This window comes from Oryzias latipes, chromosome 18, assembly GCF_053564925.1.
Source record: "Oryzias latipes strain Hd-rR chromosome 18, Olatipes_Hd-rR_3.1".
Classification (NCBI taxonomy): domain Eukaryota; kingdom Metazoa; phylum Chordata; class Actinopteri; order Beloniformes; family Adrianichthyidae; genus Oryzias; species Oryzias latipes.
This window is the reverse complement of record NC_136254.1, coordinates 31,750,194-31,769,415: the sequence shown is the minus strand read 5'-3', so window position 1 is coordinate 31,769,415 and position 19,222 is coordinate 31,750,194. Positions and strand designations below refer to the sequence as shown.

The window sequence follows — 19,222 nt, the reverse complement described above, 5'->3', positions numbered from 1 at the left end:
GCTCAAAGTGGTTGTTAAAGGCGCATTACCAAGGGCCTATTACTGGAACCATCTCAGATGTTTTGGTTCAGCACCGGAACCGGATCAAATTCAAATAGTGTCCATCCCTACTCCTCTAGTTTTGTAGCATTTCAGTCAACTCTTCATAGAGATTTTGGCCTGTTGATCTTTGACTTGTGAATGGGGAGCCGGTTTAGCTCGTGCTGGTTCGCGGCGCCTTCCGTCCGTGAAACCAGGGTTCGACTCCGGGCTGCTCCCTGTACCCTTCTCCACCTCTGTGCCGGTTCCAAGCCCGGTTTGAGAAGGTTGCGTCAGGAAGGGCATCCGGCGTAAAACATTGCCAAGTTTACCATGCGAATTGTTCGCTGTGGCGACCCCTGATGGGAGAAGCCGAAAGAGGAAGAAGAAGATCTTTGACTTGTGAATGTCTGGTCCTTCAAGAAACTAGCAACCAGATAACGTACAAGAATGGCATCATGACCAATAATGGCTCCTCTGAAGTCATCACTCGTGAGGATTAAATCTACATTGAGTTCTCTTGTGTCCATAAAAAGCCTGAAATGCAGACAGTGGTTTTCAGGATTCAAGGAAGGTTTGTTCCACTCTTTAACAGAAATTCAAATATATTTTTTGGGGTGTTTTTTTATTTCATTGAACTTGTTTCTGCAGTGCTGTAGTCCAGTACATCAAATCTGAAGTCTGGAATTACAGCGTGACCACGAAGGCCTTCACAGCCGCGCTCAAATTCTAGCTCCAAACACTGAGGTGAAGCTGAACCAAAGCATTTGGGTGGAGCTGGAGATCTGAATGGAGACTTGGTTTTTGTGTTGACCGAATCCTGCTGGGCAACCAGCAACAAAATGTCCAACAGTACCCCCAAGTACGACGGGATCATGAATGGGTGAGATGATCCATAGCTGCTCCCTTTTGTTGCCTTGGATTGATTCCCAGGCGTGTGTTCTCATCTTTGATATGGACTTCTGATGAAAGTGTGTTTGCTTTGTGAGCAGATGTTCAGATCCCGCTGATCAGATGGTGCATGTTGGGGGAAATGGAGAGGGAACCACCAATTACTTCTCCTTCAACATGTTCAGGTTCCCTAGGAGCACTGGGGGAGAGTACCTATACTGCAAACTGCAGTTGTGCGTTAAAAAGAACAACTGTGTACCGGTACGCCTCAATGGAAACTTTACTGAAAACATTATTTTGATATAACTGGAATTAAATTCAGGCATGAAGGGGTTAAATCCCCATTGTAACCTGTTATTTATCTAAGCTTCTTTCTTTATAACAACATACAAAAAAAAACGTAATACTCAAACGCTCATCCAAAAACATGAAAATAGCAACAGAACCAATGTTTGTGTTTCATTGCTTTTGTTCAACTTCAAAGGTTTGTTCTGGTGCAGCTAGAAGAGGCGGGTCTGAAGCCCCAGCTTTCATCAGCATTACGTAAGTCGCTGATACGTAACTAATAATAAATCCCATCTTTAAAGTTAACTAACACATGTTTGCTAAAAGGAAATAAAAGTCAAGTTTGATGAAGAAAACTGGGACAGCTGTAAACCTGTCACATCTCTTCTTTCTTTTTCAGGTGGTTACCATGGTGACACAAACTTACTAATTTGCTGGCGACTTTGATAAAGATGAGACAATGACACCAAAACGTCATCTCAAACACAATTTACTGTTGAATTGTAGTAATTGAACTAATCTAATTGTATTTTTTTAATTACATTTTTTTTCTGAAAACATATCTCAGTGATCTTTAAATTAAACTTTATTGGCTGATTTGCGATTTATGTTTCTTAGCTGTCGTATATTATCCTAATTTCATGTGAATCCAAATTCGGTGTTTATGAAATCAGGGGCAGCTGTTTTTTGTGTTTTTCTCTGTTTATTACTGAAGAACAGAAGTGATGTTGATGACCTGATGCTGTGGTTGTAAAAAAAAACGTCTCCAACAACAAGACAATGGATTTTTTAAATGATTTTTAATCAGTTATTTGCTTTGTTTTAGTTCATTCTGACACGTGGTCTTTAATGTTTAATTGTTTGGGTTGGGTTGGGGAGGGGGGCTCAGATATTATGGCGGGGGGGGGGGGGGGGGGGTTGTAGTGTGTTGGGTTGTAGGGTTATGGGGGGTGGCTGTGGGTGCGTGGCGATCCCTGGGCTGCTTAGGTCGCGTGCCTGGGCTGGCTTGCGGAGACGGGGCGCCGGTCGGGTGGTGGACGGCTCATGGGTTCCGGGGGCCCTGGCTTCGTCCCTGGCCCTTGTCTGGGTGTCTGGTGCCCGGTGGCCCCCATGGCTGCCGCCTGGTACGGCTAAGCGCTCCTGTCTTGTGGCCTGGGGGCCGGACACTGGGTTCGCTTGTGCCTCTGGGCACTGGGGGGGCCCCTGTAGGGGGGCCCTCTCTGTGCCTGGCCGGTGGGGTGGGCGGTCCCCTCCTCCCGGGCTGCCTGGGTGCGGATGCTCGGGGGGCTCCTGGCCTGCGGGGCTCTCCTCCCCTCTCCTGGTCTGGCTGGTCTGGCTGGGTAGGATCTGGTTCCCCTTATGAACACACGGTTCACGTCGGCAGCATGCATGTATCTCCACCCCCACATGCACGTGCACACTGCCACAGCGCTCCCTGTCTGCTTCATCCCTCCTCCTTACCCACAGTGTATTGATGGACAGATTTTTTCTTTTTTTTTTCACTCATCTTAGTGTCAGATTTTCACCTTTGATGTAACATTTTTCTTTCCGGCAGATCTGGTAGAATTGTAACAGCTTAAAATAATAACTTATTCAAATCAGTGCTTGTATCCCCCACCTTTTCACCTCTTCCTCTTACACTCTTCCACCCTCCCCTCACATTCTCCCCTCTCCCTAAATGTAACAAATAAATAAAAACTAATACAACAAAAAGGTGTTTATACAAAGCCACACTCTAGTTTCTCGAAGCTATATAACCTCTTTTTGTGATAGTAAAACCTGTCCAACACAAAAAGCCTTCAGCTCTAATCTGTTTGCTAAGCTGTTGGACAGAACAAGTTAAAAAAAAAAGAAGAAAAAAAAGAAAAAGTCTTCCTTATTTTCCTTTATTTTATGAGTTTCTCCCTCTCAATGGACCTTTTTCACACTTCCGCATTTCTCGACCGGAAATACGTCAATGACGTGTAAAACAACTTCCTGTTAGCATAGCAGCAGATATGAAGAATGGCAGAGTCGAAGAGTTGCAGTTTCTGTTGTGTTCCAGGCTGTTCGTCTTCCAACCAAAAACAGCCCTACCTTTCATTTCATTATTTTCCTGTGGATCAAAACCTGAAACCCAAAGGGATATAGGCGATCCGAAGAGAGGAAGGGCATAGTTTAATGTAAACACAGGTAGCACCCTCTGCTTCTGGCATTTCGCTCCGGATTGTGGTGCAGCTGCGTCGTTCGTCGCCTGAAGAGTGGTGTTGCCCCGAGTATTTTCTCTTGTAACAACTTTACTGCTCCTCTGAGAAGGGAGTCAGTATATGACAGAACCTCAAACGTCAGTCTATGCAGCTATGCTGTGAAGATAGCGACATGGTGGCTAAGCTAAGGCAGTAAAGATGGATCAGGACTACGTGACACACCCACTGCAGGTAAGGTTGTTCATAATGTGTTTGGTTAACGTTTGTCAACTATGTGTACCGTTATTGGATAAATGCATTTCTACCTGAACAAATAAATGTTTATAATAAAAGCTGTTCATGCTCTCACCTATTTTAATTACATGTATTTAATCACTTTTGAGTATTTTGTCATTTTGTATTTTCCTTAACAAAAATAAATGAAACGTTTTTGTAATTAAATACTTAACATACTTTTCAAAACATGATTACTGTGTTGAAAGGTAGCAAATATGTATAGACTGGTTTTTAATTTCTTTATCTTTACAGGTGGTCTGGATGAGGCTTTGATTACATCCATGACTTAGAAGCCAAGTTCCCTTGCTGGAGCAAGGAGACGACGTCATGGCGGACAAAGAGTTCCTCGTTCAAGACCTCCTTACTGACATTGGATCTAAGCTCATCATTCCACCTTTTAAGCTTTCAGCTCAATTCAGCAAGGAGGAAACGGAACAAACGCAGCCATTGCCCGCCTCAGAATTGTAGTGTAAAGAGTGATCAGTAGGATAAAGTCCTCTCACATCAGGGACTCTCCCGTGCCGCTCACACTGATGGGCGGTGTGAATCAGATCTAACTAAACTGCTGTGTTTTGGCAAATTATCAAGGACTTTTTTGTTTTGAAGAGTGAATTAATGTTTGGTATGTAAATAATGTATAATGTGCAAATAGAATGGAAAAATTTAGTGTTCCCACATATTCTTAAAATCTAATATAATATTATTTTTTATCCGTAATATTTTTCTGTTGAAATGTGACTTTGACTTCACAAAAAGATTAGATGAACAAATAAAACAATTTTGGTCAAAATTGTGCCTCATTTAATTTTTTGGTATGCGTAACAACAACTGATTAATCACAACACAAATAACATCAAACATTTACAATAAATAATAACATTACAGATCAACAGTAAGACAGAAGGCTGAACTGATTGTTAAAGACAAGATAAGTGTAATTTAAGGTATGCATTCATGCATTTGCCATAATATATATCCAAGTTCTCTTTCATTCCATCTCAGAAACCCCATCCAACACAACCATGAGAGGTTGGGGATGCACCTGGCATAATCTGCTTCCAGATGCCATCATATATGGATCTGGCTGTGGTCCTACACAAGAGAAACACAACACACAAAAGTTAGCCATAAGTGCATAACTACGTTTAAATTTAATTCATTATATCTGCTGTAACCATAATTTGGTTAGTCATAAGATTAGAAAAAACAACTTAACTTGCTCACAAAGCAACAAAAAGTTAAATTATTCACCTGTATATGCCTTGTACAGTGTGGACCTCAGACCGTCCCTGCCAACTGTTTTGGGCTTTTGCACCACCAGCTCACTAACCGGTTCAGGATGGATTCCCTTATAAGTAAAAGGCAAAAAGCAATTACAGTCTGTAGTCACTACTGGGGGTGTTTTTATAATAATTTACAGTTGTTATGGATACACATCCGTTCTTAAATCATAAGCGGCTGGGTGGCTCGGTTGGTAAGGTGAGCGGCTACCACGCAGGAATCCAGGGTTCGATTCCTGGAGGGGAATAAACAATGGTACTGAGTCAATTACCATATCAATTGAGCAATGAACATCACCCAGTGAGGGTCCTTAGGCAAGGCCCTTAACGCTACTGCCTCCCGAGCGCAGTTAGGGGGAGAAGAATTTCCCCATTGTGGGATCAATAAAGTACCAATTATTATTAATTATTATTATAATGATGATCACAAACCCACCTGTGCTCTTGGTCTGTGCCATCTTTGCAAGCCACTCGTGCAGGCCAGGGGGGGTGGAGCAGCCCACAGACCCAGCTGTGAATAATGTGCGGTCTGGAACAGCAACTATGTGATTGCAGAATCCTTTCGCACAACTGCAGAAGAAAGCTTTCAGGTTGGCACTTTCTGCATCCATCCAGTGATATCTGGAAAAAAAATAAATAGGTTACAATTAAGACATACTTATGTTGCTACATCAATGTAACATGAAACTATAACTTTCAGTAGGGTGACCAGATTTGAGTTTGTAAAAAAGAGGAGTAAAGTGAGTTTGTGAGATATTTCATCGAGAGCTGCGTACATAAGCAAATATGATTACATTTCATCTATGTTCAATGTTATTTTATTATATAAGTATCACAAAAGAGGACATGTCCAGGAAAAGAGGACGTCTGGTCACCCTACTTTCAGAAAAATAATACTAATAGTAAGTGAGGAAAGTTCCGCAACCGCAGCAAAAAGAATGAAGACGCAAACGGGCAACTTAATATTTCTTATTTACAGCTTAACCAAATTTTTGGGTGTTATGTTAATCTCGTGCCTTTTCACTTAAACATACACACAACATATTCACTGCGATGTGTTATACCTTATATTACAAATTAATAACACCAGGATTTACAGTTGACGTAAACAGAGTTACCGGTGATGCGGCTATGGCTAAAGCTAGCTGAAGCTTACCTTGGTAATGGTGGATAAACTCTTCGTGAACGAATTTATATCCCTTGTCCAATTTGTTTCCTTTAGTGGACGAATGCATCTTCACACTCTTCACCACATCGGTGCTGGTGTACTTCGGAACACAACTCTGGCTCTTCGAAAACACTCTAGGCTGTGTCATTCCTCCGCCACCGAAGTACAAACCAGAACTAGGTTAACACGTTTATGACGTATTTCCGGTTTTTGCGAAAAAGGTCTATGGAGACAGACGTCCTCTGTCTGTTTCTAGGGTAGCAGTGTAGCTACAAAGCAGCTGTCAGCTCATGTCTGCCCCCTGCTGGTGAGGCATGCCTCACCTGCAGCCATTTCTGCAGGCCTACAGCAGTGCGTCCACGGCCCGTCTGTGTTAACATTGAGTTCTACCGTCAGATATGAGGCACAGCGCTCCCGAGCCTCACCCAGAGATTCAGCTCGTCTGAGATCAGGCAACACTCAAATTCGGACATTTTAACCTCAGAAACGGTGGAAAATGTGTTGAGTTGACTGAAAATGTATATTTCACACATATCAGTGGAAAATAATATTTACTCAATTTACCTTTTTCTATTTTGTCACGATTATGACAGGTGAGTACGGTGGCCCAGAAGGGTCACAACACAACACATTAACTTTACACACAACACATTAACTTTACACACAACACATTAACTTAACACACAACACATTAACTCACAACACAACACATTAAAGTGTGGATGCCATGCTTTGAACAACTTTGTCAAATAAAAAAGCCTTTTAAACGCTGATTCTATTGATACCAATAGTTAGCGTCGAAAAAAATCCGAAGCATATGAATAATAGACATCTTTCGAAGGAATCAGAGATTTGAATTTGCCGCTAAGAGCGCAGGCTGGAAGTGACCTCGATATGACCTGTGACGTCACGAAAGGCGTTGACTTTCGTAGTTCCGCTTCGGACAGCATGTAAACAAAACAGGTAGTCTTCGTTTCTCTCGTGTTTAAATCTGTTAATCATCAACATGCCAAGTCGTTGTGTGGCAGCTGGATGTAGCAATACATCTAGTGAAAGTGTATCTGTGTATAAATTCCCAAAACAAGAAACGCTGCTGAAAAGGGGAAAGTTCAAGAAGGTGGACGGCGAAGGATTTTTCCCTCCAGATCTGCAGGAGAAAAGTCTGCGTTTTCGAAGGGACAAAAACCGGGACACAAACGAAGAATTTTGTACGGAGAGTTGGGAGGAGGATCTTGGCTTCTGAGTCGAGGAAAGGCGGGTGAGCTGGAAGCGAGCGAGCCGTTTTCTGGGTCGGAGAGGACGGCGCTGGAGTCGGGAGCGGAGGCTGCTAAGCTAGTGTGCATCACGATGGATCACATTGAGGCGAAGTAGTCGTGTTTTCTGTTGTCCTTGGATCCAACTGGAGTATTTCAATGCACTCAATGTTTTGCAAGAGAAGCAACAGGCCTGCAACGTTTTTTTTTTCTTTTGCTTTTGAGGTGCCGGTACCGTGAGTAAACTGAACTGTGTGTGTGTGTGTGTGAGCGCGCGCGCGCACGACAAAAGGTTTCAAACTGGTTCAAACAGGTAAAACTGTTAATGTTCCACAGTTGTTAATGGTATACAGTGACTTTGTTAACTAAAGAGTAGTAATATCTGGGAAACTTTTATTTTGTGACATTTATTTTGTAAATTGGGTTGAAAACCAGTGTTTACCTTTGTTTAGATTAGGCCAAAAGGGGACATTTTGAGTATATTTTAGGGTAAGTGAAGTAATTTAATTTTATTCATTTTTTAGACTTACTGGAGTCTAGCCGAATCTTCATGCTGGCTATCGTCATCGGCATCACTAGACCTACTACTTTCTGCTATATCCTCCTCACTTTCGCAAAAGGGTTCGAATCAATACGGTTGCAAAAGTGACTCATCATCATGATAATCTCCGCAACTTTCCTCTTCATCTTTCTGTTCATCTGATGATAAATCGCTAATAGAGACGGTAGCATCACTCTGTGCTTCGCTATCGGTGCTAGCCATGTTGTCTGCCTTTCGTTACGTCACAAACATGGCGGCGCGAAGTCGGCGGAATGCGTGAAGCCGGCGGCCGTCCTCGTTGTTTATATCGCGTTTTTCGCTATTTATTCTTTTTCAAAAAATATTAAAAACAATCGCAACATGAAATAGAGACTATTTACTATATTTTGGCTTATTAAAATAGGCCATGTCACCCACACTTTAACTTTACACACAACACATTAACTTTACACACAACACATTAACTTAACACACAACACATTAACTCACAACACAACACAATAACTCACAACACAACACATTAACTCACAACACAACACATTAACTCACAACACAACACATTAACTCACAACACAACACATTAACTCATGGCCCAGAAGGGTCACAACACAACACATTAACTTACCTCACAACACTTTAACTCACAACGGAAGTAAAGCAGCAATTGAAGTGCTTTTATTCTGAAATGTCCAACTAACTACTAACTACCTTACAGAAGTTAATGTCAAGGTGATCTGTGGAGGGAGCATGTTATTGCTGCAAGAGAAGCTAGCAGCAGTGTTGCCAGAAACTTTCTCTTTATTAGATTCTGCTTCCTCTGAACACACACAATATGAACGCACACTCCTCCCCCCACCCCTCTCTGTCGCTGCACGCGCGCTCCTCTCCTTTCTTCCGCTCCCTCCCCTCACACATGCACGTGCGGTCCCCAACACACACACAAACAGGCGCGCGCACGCACGCACACACAAAATGAATGAAAGAAAGGCCGGTCCGCTGAAGAAATATTCAATACTGTCCTCCTTTTATTAGATCAGGAGAAAGACGTATACACAGCTTTCGTTGAGTTTTCCCCCCTACTGGACTGATTTAGCACCCGATCCGATGATTTTTCAAAATAAAAGATAGTTCAGAGTAATAATAAAAGGATTGATAAACACAGACACCGCTCCATGTAGCGATCAGACCATAACTTTAGCTGGTAGCTCCTCCCACACGGAGCCGCAGTGTCAGGCTTTAAAGAACACAATTTTTAAGAGGCGGGGCACCCCCCCAACGACAGGTTAGATGTAAGAGCCCGTTAAGCGTCTCTGCCTGGTGCGTTTACTGAGCTTCAGTACATAGAAGTTCACAGCTACACGGCCTAACGTAGTCCGCTATTATATATTCATGAGGGGGGAAAAAACGCAGAACTGACCCTAAAACCGCCCAAATTATGAAAACCCGGCCAAAGCCATTTTTACCCGCAAATTTAGAACCAAAACAGCCCAATCTGGCAACACTGCTGCTAGGTTCTCTTGTAGAAAAATCATGCTCCCTCCACAGCTCACTGTGACATTACTTTCTGTTAGGTCGTTAGCCGCTCAGCCCAGTGGACATTTCAGAATAAAAGCACCTCAATTGCTGCTTTACTTCCGTTGTGAGTTAAAGTGTTGTGAGGTAAGTTAATGTGTTGTGTTATGACCCTTCTGGGCCATGAGTTAATGTGTTGAGTTGTGAGTAAATGTGTTGTGTTGTGAGTTAATGTGTTGTGTTGTGAGTTATTGTGTTGTGTTGTGAGTTAATGTGTTGTGTTGTGAGTTATTGTGTTGTGTTGTGAGTTAATGTGTTGTGTTGTGAGTTAATGTGTTGTGTGTAAAGTTTGTGTTGTGTGTAGAGTTAATGTGTTGTGTGTAAAGTAAATGTGTTGTGTGTTAAGTTAATGTGTTGTGTGTAGAGTTAATGTGTTGTGTGTAAAGTTAATGTGTTGTGTGTAAAGTTAATGTGTTGTGTTGTGACCCTTCTGGGCCACCGTAGGTGAGGCTCTGCCTCACTTGCATCACCTGACCGCACGTCACTGAACTACAGCCTGATCATTTGTTGCAGATGATGTTCACTGTGATGGTGCTTGATTTTGACATCCCATAGATAGTAAAATGACTTCCTTTGAACATCTTTGTAGTAACATAAGCGTTCCGTGCCTCCATCCAAATGGTGTTTTCCAGTACTGAAATGATGCATTTCTTTCCTTTTTAAACCATTTTATACTGAAACAGATCGCTTCCATCAACAACTTGTTGTTTGATTAACTAGTTGTTGATCGATCTGGTTAAATCGCTACACCCTAATACAAATAATACTAACTGTAATGACAAAAGTAAATCTTTCTTCTCTAATGGACTGTTCTTGTTTTTTTGTGAACATTTGGTGGTTTTTTTGGTGAGCCACCATTCAAAGCTTTGTTTTTGAGAGGATTCTGCAGTTTAGCTTGTGGTATTTTTGGCCATGTTCATTTAGTTAATGACCCTTTGGATGTTTAGGTGTGGGGTTTTCAGTTCTCCATTTTTCAGGTGGTCTGCTTTATCCCTTTCTTTTGTTCACTAGACAGGTTTTGTCATGTTTAGGCTCATTTTTTGTTTACGTTTCTGCCACCAAGCCCGGTCTTCAGCAGTCTGGGTCCAACACCTCTTGTCCCCGGCAGTTTTGGATGCCATTAAAAAAAAGATGAAGTTGGTTTCGACCCTTTGTTCAAGTGCAACCCTTGACCAAAGTGTCATCTTAGAGAATATTCTCACGAGGAAAGCCTGTCTTCTTCCTCCTTCTAGATGGAGCACCGCCTCTATTTTTTTTTTTTTTTACATTTTGGTTTATATTGTTGTTGCACTTTATGCAAATGGCCTGAAATTTGTAGACAGAAATGTTTTTGTCTGATGACCCAGACCAATTTGCCAGACTCAAAGAAGGCCAATGTAACCATAGAAAAACTGTTTTACATATGAGCTGTTGTTACTTTTTTTTACAGCAGCCTTGATTTATTACATCAACTACTTATCTTATTCCATTCTGACAGACATGATTAAATGTATTTATTAATAAAGGTTCAGTGTTTTTCTTTTTGTTATTTCATTGTGTATTCATTTTCCCTCTGAAAATGCCTGACTGGCTCAAAATGAAGTCGTCTTCATTTTACATTTAAACACCCTACAACCAGCAGAGGGCAGTACAGGACAACCTTTGCATGTGCTTTTGTGATCAGATGTGGAAACCAAACAGTACAGTTCTGCTCTGGTCACTTTACCGACTCGTAAATCATGAATCACCTTCTCCACGGACTCATTAACTGACTGGTTTCCTTCCACCACAAACTACTTGCACTTGTAGAAAAATATCCAGCTTATCGCTGCATCATAACTGTTTTTTTCCCTCTCTACTATAAGAAGATCTAAAACCTCAGAACGAAGCTCACAAATGGGAATCCCTTGTTCGCTCTGAGCAGCACAGTTCTGCTAACAACATGCTGCAGTTCCTCCTCTGCTGAGAAGCAGCGAGCCGGCTCTCTGAGGCCGCTGTAGGTACCAAAACTGTTCGACCTGCAATAAGTGTTCGGGGGCCTGACACTTATGATGACATCACATTACAGTAACCCCACTTGGACAAACTACGTAGCTCTAGGCATTTTCATTTCATGTTTCCTTTTGTAACCTAAAGTTCTTTTCCCTCATAAGTTGTGTCTGGTATTATTCTTTGTAGTGTTTCTAGAGAGATTTTGCCACAACCCACTTTGTAAAAAGATCTGTGGCTGTTGGAATGAACCGGCTGCCCATCGCAAGCTTCTCCTGGCAGAGCAACCGAACTTGTAGCTTTCCTGTTTGCAGGCAGGGAGGGTGCTTTGTTGTGTTGCGCGTCCAACGGACGTCCGGCTGTTATGCGTGAGCGAGCTGCCAGCCTCAGGAGAACCGTGTCTCTGAGCAGAGGAGCTGCTTTGCCGTCCTATCAGTTGTCTTTCTCCTTTGGTATACCGTCAACCTTTTTGACTCCAGCCAACGGGATGGGCACCAGTTCCAACAAAGGGTTGACTCACCTAGGAGTCAACTGTGGCCACAGTCTCCTGGGGCCCACCACGCCCGCTGGAATCTTCAGGTATGTTGGTATCCGGCTCGAGGGACCAAATTAATGTTGGGTTAAAACAACCTGCAACATCATAATAATTCAAAAAGGAAAGAAAGACAAACAGAACAAGAGCAGACAGCGATCTACCCAGTAAACAATCTTTCTCCACTCTGGCGCCTATTCTGCTGCCTCCTCTTTTATGAATTGTTTTGGGTTGTCCCTAAGTTACACATGCGCTGAGCTCCAAGGAGGGGGAACAGATAAAAACACAGCTGCAGCTGAATGCTAAAAAGACGAAGAAGATAAACATTTTCTCCCAAGGGTGTCACCTCCACCTTCCAGTGAAACAGATTCAGAAACACACACACACTTCTGCAAACATGATTAAGATATATATATATAGCTAGGTGATGCATAAAATAAGCAAATATGAGATAACCTATATACGTTATTCAAACATAAACCTTTCAATCTTTCTTAACCCTTGTGTTGTTTTGTGGTAAAAAGTGACCCACTACTATGTTTAATTGTAAAAATAAAACATTAACCTGCCATTTCCCAACTTGATATTTCCTGACTTTTACTTAGGTGTCCTCAATGTGGGCTGTACATCGCTAGGGTACAAAGATTGTCTTATGGGTCATTTTTGACTTGTGAATTATTTTGTATTGTGCAACCAAAATAGAATAAAAAGATACATTTCAGTTAAATTCATAAGTATGATGTTTTCTCATGCACAATAGATTTTTAGATTGAAAACTCAATGGAGTTTCTTCATTTTTGACAAGGACAAGGAGAGTAAAGGAAATGTCAAGGTCACAGAAAGGCCATCATAGGATGAGAGAACTGTTGGGATTGTGGCGTTCAAGGTTTCAATTTAGAGTCATGGGTGTCTTCTGTGGTCAGATCAGCCACATTAAAGGAAATAATGAAACAAAAGCTATGCAGTTTGGAACCATTTGAATGTACAAATGCAAAATTGATTCTTTACAATCTGAAGGTGACTTACTAACCTATTTTCTAGTGAATTACTAAAAATCATAATGTTTGTTTAAACAACAATAAAATCTGGTCAGGTGTCTTTAGATCTCTTAAAAAAGTGCTGCTATCAGTAAACATAAGGACTGACTTTGTAGTGCCAAAGGAGATAATGTCTAATACTGGGTTGTAATTATACATTTAAAATTGACAAACCTCTGCTGGATCAGATATGGAGAATAAAATGAGGGACATTTTTTTCTCTTGTTTCTGTTTTATCTAGACACAGTTTGATCAAGTTTCACTAAAAACAGGAGGTCTTTGGTTTGTTGTATGTTGGCAGTTGTACTTTAAAACTGGCACCAAAATAAAACAAACCTGTTTTCAACTCTTCAATTCTCGTAAATTAAAACGTTCAGACAAACCTGTCTTGTTAGTTTGAATAAAATCAATGTTTTTTTAAATTTTTGATTTTTGGTCAGGACGCTTTTGCAAAAGAGATTTTTAATCTCAATGAGTTTTTTATCCTGGATAAATAAAAGTGAAATACATTTAAATAAAATTAAAATAGGCTTTGATAGGATTTTTAATGATTGATCAGTTTTTCTCAATTCAGTTTACTTATCATGCACTAGTTCACAATCAAGTATCAACACACCAACAACAACCTCACAGCCTGATACTTGTGACTGACCAACAACTAGGTTTAACAACTTTAGTCTTTGATTTCTAATGGAGTGATGATGCTTCCTAGAAAGACAAATCACGTGTTAAATGTGTGTGCATGTGTCATTGAAAAACTGTGCAACACTCTGGTAATTAAATCATTTCCTTGTGTGACTTGCTATAACTTATAGCTATGTTTCATTAAAGAACAAAGAGTTTCCCTCTAACAACATCAAATCCCCTCAAGGTGTTTTTGTGATAACTCTGCTGAGAACCATGTGTCATAACTACGATTCTTCAGATCCATGGGTTGGATCAGATGTACAACTTATTAAAGAATGCTGCCAGCAAACAAAAGGACTGTCTTAGGTGTGCTAAAGTTAGTGATTTGCATATACTGAGCTGTATTTTAGTATCAATCTGATACCGAGTATTTACAGGGCTAGTATCACCAATGTGTTGATACAGATACTTTTTCCTTAAACTGTTGTGATCTTAGAATCAATTTGGAAATACAATATTTGATGTGTATAATAAAACACAGGACAGAGACTTTTGGCAAATAAAATTGTTAACTAATTACAACAAAGTAAACTACATCAATTATAGAACATCTTTATCACTAATGGTTTAGTACAATATTGTAGTGTCCCTTTTTCTGAGGCACTGAGATTTAATCCTTTTTAAGGTTTTTTATTCTGGTTACTGTTGGCCGTAACCAACGCCGTAAAAGCCATTCAGCAACTTCTGAATCTCTAAAAACTGCCCCCGTGAGCGCTCTCCCCCAACTTTTATTTCCTCCTCCCACATCAGCCCTCCTATTCCCTTATTTGGCCCATAGCTGAACCCCATTGGTCCAAACTCCTCAACAACAGGCTGATTGACAGAACTGAGGGCACACCAACATCTCTGTATGATGCGTTCAAGGAACTCTGGAACTTAGAACACGACCCAACAGCCGCCCAGTCCAACTCAGTCCTCTACATTAACAATATCAAAGTCAAAAGTGCAAAGCTATGAAGAGCAACACAAACAGATTTTTACATTTAAGGTAAGTGAGAAAGTTGTGGCCTTAACATAGAATTTTCACAAATGTATCATGCATGAACCACATTAGAACCATGGAAGAAGTACAAATAAACCACTAAAAAAAACTGGTTGATCTGCACTTCACTGAATTTCTTTACTTTGACATTCAGACTAAGCATAAATCACATCACGTCAGCACCATGGTCAGCACGCACTGAGGGGCCTCACAAAGCTTTATTTTACTGAAATAGTTGGATTCCTCTAATCCACACCAGTTCCAAGTCAGCTGATAGGGCCAACCGAGGTAACCCGCCAGGTGGGGGGACAAATGTCGAGACGGGGCACCCCCAGTGGGAGCCACAGTGGAGATCCATGAGAAGGGCCCAGCGGGCGTCCAGAGTTACATCTGTGTCATTACATGATTTTAACATGATACACAATATAATAATAGTACTTTTTTCTCCTTCTTTTCCTCAATTTGCTATAAAAAAGTTTTGTTTCTTTCTATCACATGAAAAAAAGGTTCCTATCTGGTGACACGACTATGAACACACCTGAGTATAAGAAAACAAGAACAAGCTGTGCAGGAATTTAGTCGTCTTTCTCCAATTAAATGCCAACCTTGGACAACCTTGAACAAGACGTTACAACATTTGACTAAAACCAGTTTGTCAAACTTAACAAAGTGAAACTCAAAGTTGGATAACAAAAACCACTAAATGCAGACCTTGTTTAAAAGAAATGGAAAACAACATTTGACTGAGAGGATTTTGTTATTCCATGAATCCACAATCTATTCCTGCTTCATCCTGAGGACAAAGGGGGTTACTGTAACCTACCCAGGCTAGTCTAAGGAGAGCATACGTTGGACAGGTCAGTATTCAAAACTATTTATCTTTTTTTTTTTTTTTTTTTTTTTTTTCTTTTTTTGCCTCTGCTTTCGCCCTTTTTTTAACTTGTTCTGTCCAACAGCTGAGCAAACAGATTAGAGCTGAAGGCTTTTTGTGTTGGACAGGTTTTACTATCACAAAAAGAGGTTATATAGCTTCAAGAAACTAGAGTGTAGATTTGTATAAACCCCTTTTTGTCGTATTTTTTTATTTATTTGTTACATTTAGTGTGTGTGGGGAGGGAGAGGGGAAGAATGTGAGGGGAGGGTGGAAGAGAGTAAAAGGAAGAAAGGTGAAAAGGTGGGGGATACAAGCACTGATTTGACTAAGTTATTAATTTAAGCTGTTACAATTATACCAGATCTGCTGGAAAGACGAATGTTACATCAAAGGTGAAAATCTGACACTAAGATGAGCGAAAAAAAAACTGTCCATCAATACACTGTAGGTAAGGAGGAGGGATGAAGCAGACAGGGAGCAGTGTGGCAGTGTGCACGTGCACGTGGGGGTGGAGATACATGCATGCTGCCGACGTGAACCGTGTGTTCATAAGGGGAGCCAGATCCTACCCAGCAAGACCAGCCAGACCAGGAAAGGGGAGGAGAGCCCCCCAGGCCAGAAGCCCCCCCAGCATCCGGACCCAGGCAGCCCGGGAGGGGAGGAGGAGGGGACCGCCCACCCCACCAGCCAGGCACAGAGAGGGCCCCCCTACAGGGGCCCCCCCAATGCCCAGAGGCACAAGCGAACCCAGTGTCCGGCCCCCAGGCCACAAGACAGGAGCGCTTAGCCGTACCAGGCGGCAGCCATGGGAGAGGACCAGGCGGGTGAAGACCGGCCGCCCCCCCCGACCTCACCCATGTATGGAGGTGTGGGAGTGCTGTGTGTGTGCTGCAGGTAAAATAGGAGGTCACCAGTGTGGGGGGCTCCACCGCTGCCAAGCCGCAAAGCCCCCCACTCCGGAGTCCCTCTGTGAGTGGTGTGTATTTGCTGTGTGTGTGCTGCTAGCATGCAGTGTGTGTGTCTACAGAGGAAGTTAAAATTGTGGGGGGGGCCAGCGAAAGGTGAGCACGGATGTTTCACCGTGCCCCCCTCCACCAGACCCTCTCCACAAGGCCCTAGATGAATCAGAGTGTCTAATATGCAAGTAAAAAGCGGGGAGGAGGGCGGGTGCCAACGAGAACCCAGAGAGGGGCATCCCCAGTGAGCCCCGCCAGCATACCCCTCCCATCCAGATCCCGGGGCCCTATGTGCCTGTGTGCAATATTTGTTTGGGTGAGAGCGGGGAGGAGCGGGCGGATGGGCACAACCGGGGGAGAAGGCTCCCCCGAGCGACCGGCCCCCCAGCCGGCCGCGGTAGGCGCCCCCCCTCCCAGAGCGGCCGGGCAGCCAGAAACGCCAAGCCAGCCGCAGTTGGAGGCCAGAGCCTCGCGGCGCCGAGAGACAGCCAGCAAGGAAGGGTCCCGGTGCCAAACTATTTTTCTAAGTTTTATTTTAGTTCCTCTGTGTTTATTTTCCATCCTGCAATTACAGGAGGGGGAGGTTCTTACGTTAGCAGGTCGGTGTCCACACCTGCAGCCCTGTCCTTAAATTCTTCTGGATGTATATAAAAGTCAGGATGGAGATAAAAGGAGGCAGACAGGGAGGAGGAAAGCCAAGCGAGGACAGCAGCATCTTTCACTGAGACCCCCTGCAGGATCATCAGAGACCCCCCAGAACAGAAGTCTTCCTCTTCTTTAAAACTGCATCTGGTAAGACAAGTTTCACACCTACTGGAGCTTCAACATTTTAGGGGTTTCTTCATGGGTTTGGAAGTCGTCAGTGAAAAAGGTTCCCAATTACCTGTTAGTGTGATTCACCCACCCACCGGTGAGTTGCGCCCATCTCTCGAATTCTTTGACTTATGTTCCAAAGACTACTACAAAGAGGTGTGGACGCAAGTGTCGAGTATCTTGCAGCAGAAGGCAGCGTGTGACATTTAAAATAAAAGCTTCAGATGTAGTGGTGGTCACGTGCGTGTTGGGTCTGCTGTGTCGGAGCGGGGAATTGTGGGAAATAATCACCATTGCCTGCCCTGGTTTTCTTCTGCCTAATTCCTTTTCATGCAGCTGTTTTACGTTGTTCTCTCTTAGTTATTTTCATCCTTTTTCCACACCATAAGTGTGGAGAGGAGAGAGGATGAAGAGAGCGGTGCGATGTTCAGTATCAGATATGTAAAATAAAAGCATTACATGTAGGCCGTAGCAGGCCTGTCAAAGTAAAAACTGAAAGCCTCCTCTTTGACTTAGGTATTTCCTTACATATAGCACTACGGCAAATGCCGCACTCTTTGACATGCCGCCCTGGGCCACCGCCCACCTCGTCCATATCAATAACCGCCACTGACTTTGAGTTATTAATGTTGTTCCTGTTTTTTACCGACGCTCAGCTGCTTTTCATTCCATTAGGATCAGCAGATTCACCTTGGTTATATAAAGGGTTGAAGAGTTAAAGCAGGTCACAGAACGTGTTATTTATGTGTCGATATCTCCTGTGTTAAAGGATTATACAATATCAGAAATGACCAGACTTCTGGTTCTAGTTAAGCAACGATGCATTTAGTAGATATTTTATAAAGGAACCACAGATTAAAGGGGCTATATCATGACAAATCAATTCTCTGTTATAATGTTCATTTCTCACAAAAAAAAACGACCCTGAAGTGGTATTTTGATCCATTCACACATCTCTGAGCATTACTCTTAAAAACTCTGATCGCCCCTCCCACCACAGAAACAAGCAGGTTCTCCCATTGTGACATCACAAAGTGAGGAACAGCACCTTCCAAGGGTCATTCCTGGCAGCTCCGCCCCCTGGCTAACACACTTTCTCCTATGGAACTAAACAGCTAAACACTCTCATTCTTTATGTATAATATGCACATCCATTTTGCAAAAAATTCAGATGTTTTTTTAATGGGCGGCTCCCACACAGGGTGAAAGGCGGAGCCTCAGAGATCCAGTCGTCTTACTTCTGTGTAGGAAAATAAACTGAGAAAAATAATAATATTTTATTTCTTTAGTGTATCAAAGGTAATTTATTGCTGAGTAAAAAACATGACATAAACCCTTTAAAACCACCCATCGTCCTGTCTTATGTCACTCTGAGATCACGGAACGCTGAACTGATGTGATCAAGTAACTCACTACCTGCTTTTAGTCTTTTCCTCTTCAAAGAATTCAATCTTTCCATCCGTTGTGTTTTCTAGACCTTTGTGACCTGATTGGTCCTTCCTCCAAAATGCTCATCCCCCTGCTGTTCCTGTTTGCTGCTGCTGGACTGACGGGTAAGTCACCAAAAATGAAAACTGTTTAAACTTAGAAATGTCTATGAATCTTTTCTGTGCATCGACCATTAAGAGTTTTTCGGTTTTCACCTTTTCTATTTGTCCTATTCTATAATGTCCTGTTAATTTCTGTTCAGATCCTTGCATTAACACTGGATTTTTATTTTGTGATAAATACTGAGTCATCTTGTGTGTCTCCATCTTTTCAGATGCATTCATTCAGATCCAAATAACTGAAAACACTCAGGTTGACACCAGCTTATGTCCCATTACATATTATGGACAGGAGTACACCACAGTCTATGTAAGAAATAGAAACTTTGTCAATCAAGGATGTCTTTTTGTTGAGC

At 42.3% G+C, this 19,222-nt stretch overlaps 1 protein-coding gene and 1 long non-coding RNA gene across 2 annotated transcripts in view; one reads left to right on the top strand and one right to left on the bottom strand.

The window, feature by feature from the left end:
• Positions 1 to 19,222, top strand: part of LOC105356345 (alpha-tectorin-like) — a 75,555-nt gene that overhangs the window by 32,541 nt on the left and 23,792 nt on the right. The window lies entirely within an intron of this gene.
• On the bottom strand, positions 4,610 to 5,467 carry LOC105356339 (uncharacterized). Its single transcript, XR_002875318.2, has 3 exons — positions 5,373 to 5,467; positions 4,908 to 5,004; positions 4,610 to 4,748 (listed from the first exon to the last, which is right to left on the bottom strand). It is a non-coding gene; the product is annotated as an uncharacterized LOC105356339 (long non-coding RNA).